This window comes from Bufo bufo, chromosome 2 (genome assembly GCF_905171765.1).
Source record: "Bufo bufo chromosome 2, aBufBuf1.1, whole genome shotgun sequence".
Lineage (NCBI taxonomy): Eukaryota > Metazoa > Chordata > Amphibia > Anura > Bufonidae > Bufo > Bufo bufo.
In genome coordinates, this window is record NC_053390.1 from 776345580 (window position 1) to 776358499 (window position 12920).

Genomic DNA, 12920 nt, shown 5'->3' on the forward strand with positions numbered 1-12920 from the left:
CATATAATAGTATCCGGGATTCCATTATTATGTCACAATGCATGGCTAGCAGATGGTAGTATCCCAGATTTCATTATGTCGTCACAATGTATGGTCAGCAGATAATCGTTTACAGGATTCCATTATGATGTCACAATGTATGGTCAGAAGATGGTAGTATCCCGGATTCCATTATGATGTCACAATGTATGGCTAGCAGATGGTAGTATCCCAGATTTCATTATGTCGTCACAATGTATGGTCAGCAGATAATCGTTTACAGGATTCCATTATGATGTCACAATGTATTGTCATTAGATAATAGTATCCCGGATTCCATTATGATGTCACAATGTATGGTCAGCAGATGGTAGTATCAAGGATTCCATAATGATGTGACAATGTATTGTCATTAGATAATATTATCCTGGATTCCATTATGATGTCACAATGTATGGTCAGCAGATGATAGTATCCCGGATTCCATTATGATGTCACAATGTATGGTTAGCAGATAATAATAGTATCCCAACTACAGTACCCTGAAAGATTATCAAAATTAGGGTTATTCACGTTAGAAAAAAGACGACTGAGGGGAGATCTAATTACTATGTATAAATAAATCAGGGGTCAGTACAGAGATCTATCCCATCATCTATTTATCCCCAGGACTGTAACTGTGACGAGGGGACATCCTCTGCGTCTGGAGGAAAGAAGGTTTGTACACAAACATAGAAAAGGATTCTTTACGGTAAGAGCAGTGAGACTATGGAACTCTCTGCCTGAGGATATGGTGATGGTGAGTACAATAAAGGAATTCAAGAGGGGCCTGAATGTATTTCTAGAGTGTAATAATATTACAGGCTACAGCTACTAGAGAGGGGTCGTTGATCCAGGGAGTTATTCTGATAGCCTGATTGGAGTCGGGAAAGAATTTTTAATCCCTTAAAGTGAGGAAAATTGGCTTCTACCTCACAGGGTTTTTTTGCCTTCCTCTGGATCAACTTGCAGGATAACAGGCCGAACTGGATGGACAATTGTCTTTTTTCGGCCTTATGTACTATGTTACTATGTTACTATTATGATGTCACAATATATGGTCAGCAGATAATAGCATCCAAAATTCCATTATGATGTCACAATGTATGGTAATCAGATGATAGTATTCCGGATTCCATTATGATGTCACAATGTATAGTCATCAGATGATAGTATTCCGGATTCCATTATGATGTCACAATGTATGGTCAGCAGATAATAGTATCCCAGATTCCATTATGGCGTCACAATGTATGGTCAGCAGATGGTAGTATCAAGGATTCCTTTATGATGTCACAATATATTGTCATTAGATAATATTATCCTGGATTCCATTATGATGTCACAATGTATGGTCATCAGATGATAGTATCCCGGATTCCATTATGATGTCACAATGTATGGTCAGCAGATAATATTAGTATCCAGGATTCCATTATGATGTCACAATGTATTTTCAGCAGATAATAGTATCCCAGATTCAGTTATGATGTCACAATGTGTGGTCAGTAGATGGTAGCATATAGGAATGCATTTTGATATCATAATGTATTGTCAGCAGATAATAGTATCCTGTATTCCATTATGACGTCACAATGTATGGTCAGCAGATAATATTAGTATCCCGGATTCCATTATGATGTCACAATGCATAGTCATCAGATGATAGTATTCCGGATTCCATTATGATGTCACAATGTATGGTCAGCAGATAATAGTATCCCGGATTCCATTATGGCGTCACAATGTATGGTCAGCAGATGGTAGTATCAAGGATTCCATTATGATGTCACATTGTATTGTCATTAGATAATATTATCCCGGATTCCATTATGGCGTCACAATGTATGGTCAGCAGATAGTAGTATCCCGGATTCCATTATGAAGTCACAATGTATGGTCAGCAGATGGTAGTATCAAGGATTCCATTATGATGTCACAATGTATTGTCATTAGATAATAGTATCCAGGATTCCATTATGATGTCACAATGTATGGTCATCAGATGTTAGTATCCCGGATTCCATTATGATGTCTCAATGTATGGTCAGCAGATAATAGTATCCAGGATTCCATTATGATGTCACAATGTATGGTCAGCAGATGGTAGTATCAAGGATTCCTTTATGATGTCACAATGTATTGTCATTAGATAATATTATCCTGGATTCCATTATGATGTCACAATGTATTTTCAGCAGATAATAGTATCCCGGATTGAGTTTTGATGTCACAATGTGTGGTCAGTAGATGGTAGCATATAGAAATGCATTTTGATATCATAATGTATTGTCAGCAGATAATAGTATCCTGTATTCGATTATGACGTCATAATGTATGGTCATCAGATGATAGTATCCCGGATTCCATTATGATGTCACAATGTATGGTCAGCATATAATAGTATCCGGGATTCCATTATTATGTCACAATGTATGGCTAGCAGATGGTAGTATCCCAGATTTCATTATGTCGTCACAATGTATGGTCAGCAGATAATAGTTTACAGGATTCCATTATGATGTCACAATGTATAGTCGGCAGATGGTAGTATCATTGAGTCCATTATGATGTCACAATGTATTGTCATTAGATAATAGTATCCCGGATTCCATTATGATGTCACAATGTATGGTCAGCAGATGGTAGTATCAAGGATTCCATAATGATGTCACAATGTATTGTCATTAGATAATATTATCCTGGATTCCATTATGATGTCACAATGTATGGTCAGCAGATAATAATAGTATCCCGGATTCCATTATGATGTCACAATATATGGTCAACAGATAATAGCATCCAAAATTCTATTATGACGTCACAATGTATGATTAGCAAATAATAGTATCCAATAGCATCCTGGATTCCATTATGATGTCACAATGTATGGTAATCAGATGATAGTATTCCGGATTCCATTATGATGTCACAATGTATGGTCAGCAGATAATAGTATCTAATAGCATCCTGGATTCCATTATGATGTCACAATATATAGTCATCAGATGATAGTATTCCGGATTCCATTATGATGTCACAATGTATGGTCAGCAGATAATAGTATCCCGGATTCCATTATGGCGTCACAATGTATGGTCAGCAGATGGTAGTATCAAGGATTCCTTTATGATGTCACAATGTATTGTCATTAGATAATATTATCCTGGATTCCATTATGATGTCACAATGTATGGTCATCAGATGATAGTATCCCGGATTCCATTATGATGTCACAATGTATGGTCAGCAGAAGGTAGTATCCCGGATTCCATTATGACATCACAATGTATGGTCAGCAGATGGTAGTATCAAGGATTCCATTATGATGTCACAATGTATTGTCATTAGATAATAATATCCAGGATTCCATTATGATGTCACAATGTATGGTCATCAGATGATAGTATTCCGGATTCCATTATGATGTCACAATGTATGGTCAGCAGATAATATTAGTTTCCAGGATTCCATTATGATGTCACAATGTATTTTCAGCAGATAATAGTATCCCGGATCCAGTTATGATGTCACAATGTGTGGTCAGTAGATGGTAGCATATAGGAATGCATTTTGATATCATTATGTATTGTCAGCAGATAATAGTATCCTGTATTCCATTATGACGTCACAATGTATGGTCATCAGATGGTAGTATCCCGGATTCCATTATGATGTCACAATGTATGGTCAGCAGATAATAATATCTGGGATTCCATTATGATGTCACAATGTATGGCTAGCAAATGTTAGTATCCCAGATTCCATTATGATGTCACAATGTATGGTCAGCAGATAATAGTTTACAGGATTCCATTATGATGTCACAATGTATTGTCAGAAGATAATAGTATCCCGGATTCCATTATGATGTCACAATGTATGGCTAGCAGATGGTAGTATCCCGGATTCCATTATAACGTCACAATGTATGATCAGCAAATAATAGTATCCAATAGCATCCTGGATTCCATTATGATGTCACAATGTATGGTCATCAGATGATAGTATTCCGGATTCCATTATGATGTCACAATGTATGGTCAGAAGATAATAGTATCCCGGATTCCATTATGGCGTCACAATGTATGGTCAGCTGATGGTAGTATCAAGGATTCCATTATGATGTCACAATGTATTGTCAGCAGATAATAGTATCCAGGATTCCATTATGATGTCGCAATGTATGGCTAGCAAATGGTATTATCCCGTATTCCTTTATGAATTCACAATGTATGGTCAGTAGATAATAGTAGCCAGTATTCCATTTTGATGACACAATGAATGGTCATCAGATGATAGTATCCCGGATTCCATTATGACGTCACAATGTGTGGTCAGCAGATGGTAGTATCAAGGATGACATTATGATGCCACAATGTATTGTCATTAGATAATATTATCCTGGATTCCATTATGATGTCACAATGTATGGTCAGCAGATGGTAGTATCCCGGATTCCATTATGACGTCACAATGTATGGTCAGCAGATGGTAGTATCAAGGATTCCATTATAATGTCACAATGTATTGTCATTAGATAATAGTATCCAGGATTCCATTATGATGTCACAATGTATGGTCATCAGATGATAGTATCCCGGACTCCATTATGATGTCACAATATATGGTCTGCAGATAATAGTATCCAGGATTCCATTATGATGTCACAATGTATTGCTAGCAGATAGTAGTATCCTGGATTCTATTATGACATCACAATGTATGGTCAGCAGATGATAGTATCCTGGATTCCATTATGATGTCACAATGTATGATCAGCAGATAATAGCATCCAGGATAACATTATGATGTCACAATGTATGGTCAGCAGATAATAGTATCCCGAATTCAGTTATGATGTCACAATGTGTGGTCAGTAGATGGTAGCATATGGGAATGCATTATGATATCATAATGTACTGTCAGCAGATAATAGTATCCTGGATTCCATTATGACGTCACAATGTATGGTCATCAGATGATAGTTTCCCGGATTCCATTATGATGTCACAATGTATGTCTAGCAGATGGTAGTATCCCAGATTTCATTATGATGTCACAATGTATGGTCATTAGATAATAGTATCCAGGATTACATTATGATGTCACAATGTATGGTCATCAGATGATAGTATCCCGGACTCCATTATGATGTCACAATATATGGTCAGCAGATAATAGTATCCAGGATTCCATTATGATGTCACAATGTATGGCTAGCAGATAGTAGTATCCTGGATTCTATTATGACATCACAATGTATGGTCAGCAGATGATAGTATCCTGGATTCCATTATGATGTCACAATGTATGGTCAGCAGATAAAAGTATCCCGAATTCAGTTATGATGTCACAATGTGTGGTCAGTAGATGGTAGCATATGGAAGTGCATTATGATTTCATAATGTACTGTCAGCAGATAATAGTATTCTGGATTCCATTATGACGTCACAATGTATGGTCATAAGATGATAGTCTCCCGGATTCCATTATGATGTCACAATGTATGGTCAGCATATAATAGTATCCGGGATTCCATTATTATGTCACAATGTATGGCTAGCAGATGGTAGTATCCCAGATTTCATTATGTCGTCACAATGTATGGTCAGCAGATAGTAGTATCCCGGATTCCATTATGACGTCATAATGTATGGTCAGCAGATGGTAGTATCATGGATTCCATTATAATGTCACAATGTATTGTCATTAGATAATAGTATTCAGAATTCTATTATGATGTCACAATGTATGGTCATCAGATGATAGTATCCCGGACTCCATTATGATGTCACAATGTATGGTCAGCAGATAATAGTATCCCGGATTCAGTTATGATGTCACAATGTGTGGTCAGTAGATGGTAACATATGGTTATGCATTATGATATCATAATGTATTGTCAGCAGATAATAGTATCCTGGATTCCATTATGACGTCACAATGTATGGCCATCAGATGGTAGTTTACAGGATTCCATTATGATGTCACAATGTATGGTCAGAAGATGGTAGTATCCCGGATTCCATTATGATGTCACAATGTATGGCTAGCAGATGGTAGTATCCCGGATTCCATTATGACGTCACAATGTATGGTCAGCAGATGATAGTTTACAGGATTCCATTATGATGTCACAATGTATTGTCATTAGATAATAGTATCCCGGATTCCATTATGATGTCACAATGTATGGTCAGCAGATAATAGCATCCAAAATTCCATTATGATGTCACAATGTATGGTCAGCAAATAATAGAATCCAATAGCATCCTGGATTCCATTATGATGTCACAACGTATGGTCAGCAGATAATAGTATCAAGGATTCCATTATGATGTCACAATGTATTACTAGCAGATAGAATAACCTGGATTCTATTATGACATCACAATGTATGGTCAGCAGATGATAGTATCCTGGATTCCATTATGATGTCACAATGTATCGTCAGCAGATAATTGTATCCTGGATTCCAATATGATGTCACAAAGTATGGCTAGAAGAGGGTAGTATCTCAGATTCCATTATGATGTCACAATGTATGGTCAGCAGATGGTAGTATAAAGGATTCCATTATAATGTCACAATGTATTGTCATTAGATAATAGTATCCAGGATTCCATTATGAAGTCACAATGTATTGTCAGCAGATGATAGTATCCCAGATTCTATTATGATGACACAATGTATGATCAGTAGATAATAGTATCCAGGATTCCATAATGATGTCACAATGAATGGTCATCAGATGAAAGTATCCAGGATTCCATTATGATGTTACAATGTATGGCTATCAGATAGTAGTATCCCGGATTCCATTATGACATCACAATGTATGGTTAACAGATGGTAGTATCAAGAATTCCATTATGATGTCACAATGTAGTGTCATCAGATGATAGTATCCCGGATTCCATTATAATGTCACAATGTATAGTCAGGAGATGGTAGTATCAAGGACACCATTATGATGTCACAATGTATTGTCATTAGATAATAGTATCCCGGATTCCATTATGATGTCACAATGTAGGGTCAGCAGATGGTAGTATCCCGGATTCCATTATGATATCACAATGTATGGCTAGCAGATAGTAGTATCCCAGATTCCATTATGACGTCACAATGTATGGTCAGCAGATGGTAGTTACAAGGATTCCATTATGACGTCACAATGTATTGTCAGCAGATAATACTATCCAGGATTCCATTATGATGTCACAATGTATGGCTAGCAGATTGCAGTATCCCAGATTCCTTTATGAAGTCACAATTTATGTTCAGCAGATGATAGTATCCCAGATTCTATTATGATGTCACAATGTATGATCAGTAGATAATAGTATCCAGGATTCCATAATAATGTCACAATGAATGGTCATTAGATGATAGTATCCACTATTCCATTATGATGTCACAATGTATGGCTAGCAGATAGTAGTATCCCGGATTCCATTATGACGTCACAATGTATGGTTAGCAGATGATAGTATCAAGAATTCCATTTTGATGTTACAATGTATTGTCATTAGATAATACTATCCATGAATCCATTATGATGTCACATTGTATGGTCATCAGATGATAGTATCCCGGATTTCAGAAGGATGTCACAATGTATGGCTAGCAGATGGTAGTATCCCGGATTCCATTATGACGTCACAATGTATGGTCAGCAGATGGTAGTATCAAGGACTCCATTATGATGTCACAATGTATTGTCATTAGATAATAGTATCCAGGATTCCATTATGATGTCACAATGTATGGTCATCAGATGATAGTATCCCGGATTCCATTATGATGTCACAATGTATGGCTAGCAGATGGTAGTATCCCAGATTCCATTATGACGTCACAATGTATGCTCAGCAGATAATAGTATCATTGACTCCATTATGATGTCACAATGTATGTGGTAATCAGATGATAGTATTCCGGATTCCATTATGATGTCACAATGTATGGTCAGCAGATAATAGTATCCAATAGCATCCTGGATTCCATTATGATGTCACAATGTATAGTCATCAGATGATAGTATTCCGGATTCCATTATGATGTCACAATGTATGGTCAGCAGATAATAGTATCCCGGATTCCATTATGACGTCACAATGTATGGTCATCAGATGATAGTATCCCGCATTCCATTATGATGTCACAATGTATGGTCAGCAGATATTAGTATCCAGGATTCCATTATGATGTCACAATGTATGATCAGCAGATAATAGTATCCTGGATTCAGTTATGATGTCACAATGTGTGGTCAGTAGATGGTAGCATATGGGAATGCATTATGATATCATAATGTATTGTCAGCAGATAATAGTATCCTGTATTCCATTATGACGTCACAATGTATGGTCATCAGATGATAGTATCCCGGATTCCATTATGATGTCACAATGTATGGTCAGCATATAATAGTATCCGGGATTCCATTATTATGTCACAATGTATGGCTAGCAAATGGTAGTATCCCAGATTTCATTATGTCGTCACAATGTATGGTCAGCAGATGATAGTATCCCGGATTCCATTATGATGTCACAATGTATGGCTAGCAGATGGTAGTATCCCAGATTCCATTATGACGTCACAATGTATGGTCAGCAGATGGTAGAATCATTGATTCCATAATGATGTCACAATGTATTGTCATTAGATAATAGTATCCCGGATTCCATTATGATGTCACAATGTATGGTCAGCCGATAATAGAATCCAATAGCATCCTGGATTCCATTATGATGTCACAATGTATGGTCAGCAGAAAATTGTATCCAGGATTCCATTATGATGTCACAATGTGTGGTCAGTAGATGGTAGCATATGGGAATGCATTATGATATCATAATGTATTGTCAGCAGATAATAGTATCCTGGATTCCATTATGACGTCACAATGTATGGTCATCAGATGATAGTATCCCGCATTCCATTATGATGTCACAATGTATGGTCAGCATATAATAGTATCCGGGATTCCATTATTATGTCACAATGTATGGCTAGCAGAGGGTAGTATCCCAGAATCCATTATGATGTCACAATGTTTTGTAAGCAGATAATAGCATCCAGGAGTCCCTTATGATGTCCCAATGTATGGTCAGCAGATAATTGTATCCAGGATTCCATTATGATGTCACAATGTGTGGTCAGTAGATGGTAGCATATGGGAATGCATTATGATATCATAATGCATTGTCAGCAGATAATAGTATCCTGGATTCCATTATGATGTCACAATGTATGGTCATCAGATGATAGCATTCCGGATTCCATTATGATGTCACAATATATAGTCAGCATATAATAGTATCCGGGATTCCATTATTATGTCACAATGTATGGCTAGCAGATGGTAGTATCCCAGATTTCATTATGTCGTCACAATGTATGGTTAGCAGATGATAGTAACCCAGATTCCATTATGATGTCACAATGTATACTCAGCAGATAATAGTTTACAGGATTCCATTATGATGTCACAATGTATAGTCAGAAGATGGTAGTATCCCGAATTCCATTATGATGTCACAATGTATGGCTACCAGATGGTAGTATCCCGGATTCCATTATGACGTCACAATGTATGGTCAGCAGATGGTAGTATCATTGATTCCATTATGATGTCACAATGTATTGTCATTAGATAATAGTATCCCGGATTCCATTATGATGTCACAATGTTTGGTCAGCAGATAATAGCATCCAAAATTCTATTATGATGTCACAATGTATGGTAATCAGATGATAGTATTCCGGATTCCATTATGATGTCACAATGTATGGTCAGCAGATAATAGAATCCAATAGCATCCTGGATTCCATTATGATGTCACAATGTATAGTCATCAGATGATAGTATTCCGGATTCTATTATGACATCACAATGTATGGTCAGCAGAGGATAGTATCCTGGATTCCATTATGATGTCACAATGTATGGTCAGCAGATAATTGTATCCAGGATTCCATTATGATGTCACAATGTGTGGTTAGTAAATGGTAGCATATGGGAATGCATTATGATATCATAATGTATTGTCAGCAGATAATAGTATCCTGGATTCCATTATGACGTCACAATGTATGGTCATCAGATGATAGTATCCCAGATTCCATTATGATGTCACAATGTATGGTCAGCATATAATAGTATCCGGGATTCCATTATTATGTCACAATGTATGGCTAGCAGAGGGTAGTATCCCAGATTCCATTATGATGTCACAATGTTTGGTTAGCAGATAATAGCATCGAGGAGTCCCTTATGATTTCACAATGTATGGTCAGCAGATAATAGTATTCAGCATTCCATTATGATGTCACAATGTATGATCAGCAGATAATAGTATCCCGGATTCAGTTATGATGTCACAATGTGTGGTCAGTAGATGGTAGCATATAGGAATGCATTATGATATCATAATGTATTGTCAGTAGATAATAGTATCCTGGATTCCATTATGATGTCACAATGTATGGTCATCAGATGATAGTATTCCAGATTCCATTATGATGTCACAATGTATAGTCAGCATATAATAGTATCCGGGATTCAATTATTATGTCACAATGTATGGCTAGCAGATGGTAGTATCCCAGATTTCATTATGTCGTCACAATGTATGGTCAGCAGATGATAGTAACCCAGATTCCATTATGATGTCACAATGTATGGTCTGCAGATAATAGTTTACAGGATTCCATTATGATGTCACAATGTATGGTCAGAAGATGGTAGTATCCTGAATTCCATTATGATGTCACAATGTATGGCTAGAAGATGGTAGTATATCTCGGATTCCATTATGGCGTCACAATGTATGGTCAGCAGATAATAGAATCCAATAGCATCCTGGATTCCATTATGATGTCACAATGTATGGTCAGCAGATAATAGCTTCCCGGATTCCATTATGATGTCACAATGTATGGTCAGCAGATGGTAGTATCAAGGATTCCATTATGATGTCACAATGTATTGTCAGCAGATAATATTATCCAGGATTCCATTATGATGTCGCAATGTATGGCTAGCAAATGGTAGTATCCCGTATTCCTTTATGAAGTCACAATATATGGTCAGTAGATAATAGTATCCAGTATTCCGTTATGATGTCACAATGAATTTTCATCAGATGATAGTATCCCGGATTCCATTATAATGTCACAATGTTTGGCTAGCAAATGGTAGTATCCCGGATTCCATTAGGATGTCACAATGTATGGTCAGCAGATAATATTATCCTTGATTTTTATTATGATGTCACAATGTATGGTAATCAGATGATAGTATCCCGGATTCCATTATGATGTCACAATGTATGGTCAGCAGATGATAGTATCCTGGATTCCATTATAATGTCACAATGTATGGTCATCAGATGATAGTATCCCGGATTCCATTATGATGTCACAATGTATGGTCAGCAGATGGTAGTATCCCGGATTCCATTATGACGTCACAATGTATAGTCAGCAGATGGTAGTATCAAGGATTCCATTATGATGTCACAATGTATTGTCATTAGATAATAGTATCCAGGATTCCATTATGATGTCACAATGTATGGTCATCAGATGATAGTATCCCGGATTCCATTATGATGTCACAATGTATGGTCAGCAGATAATAATAACCAGGATTCCATTATGATGTCACAATGTATGGCTATCAGAGGGTAGTATCCCAGATTCCTTTATGATGTCACAATGCTTGGTCAGCAGATAATAGCATCCAGGATTCCATTATGATGTCACAATGTATGGTCAGCAGATAATAGTATCCAGGATTCCATTATGATGTCACAATGTATGGTCAGAAGATGGTAGTATCCCGGATTCCATTATGATGTCACAATGTATGGCTAGCAGATGGTAGTATCCCGGATTCCATTATGACGTCACAATGTATGGTCAGCAGATAATAGCATCCTAAATTCCATTATGATGTCACAATGTATGGTCATCAGATGATCGTATGTATTCCGGATTCCATTATGAGATCACAATGTATGGTCAGCAGATAATAGTATCCAATAGCATCCTGGATTCCATTATGATGTCACAATGTATGGTCAGCAGATAATAGCATCCAGGTGTCACGGCCATGGCTATGACCGTGACTCTTCAACCGCATGCGATTGTCAGCGGTTTGGTTTTGTTGTCAATCACAGGTGATGGCAGTGGTATTTGTCTCACCTGTGGTTGCCGCTGACAACGCTTGCTTGTGGCAGCTTTCCTGCTGTGCATGCGGTTGCACCTAGCAACCCCTATGTTAGGTGTGTGTGTATTGTGTTCACTGTGTTGTTTGTCTGTGTGCACTCTGTGTAGTGTGTTGTGTGCACTAGGGTGACCACATTTCCAAACTGCCATTCAGGGACACCCGCCCCGGCCCCCCCGCACCCATGTCCACTCCCCAAAAAATATGATTTTTGATACTTTTTAAAAAAAATTAAGTCACTTAGTGACAGCGGCGTACTTTGTACTTACGCTGGCAAGTTCATTGCATCGAAGTTATGCTTGAGATTGCTATAAACATAACTGCCTGTGCATTGTTCAGTAATTTGTGATTGTGCCCTGCACACAATCACTGGCTACCTAAAACAGGTCATATTTTTAATGTGTTAGACATCTCTTAATCCCCTTTTATAGAGAGGGGGATCTGTGGATGACACTGCTATGGGGGGGATCTGTGGATGCCACATACCGTATATAGCATCTTATGCTATATGTGTCATCCCCAGATCCACCCCATGACAGTGTCATCCCCATTTCCCCCTCCATAACAGTGTCATCCACAGATCTCCCTCCCTATAACAGTGTCATCCACAGATCTCCCTCCCTATAACAGTGTCATCCACAGATCTCCCTCCCTATAA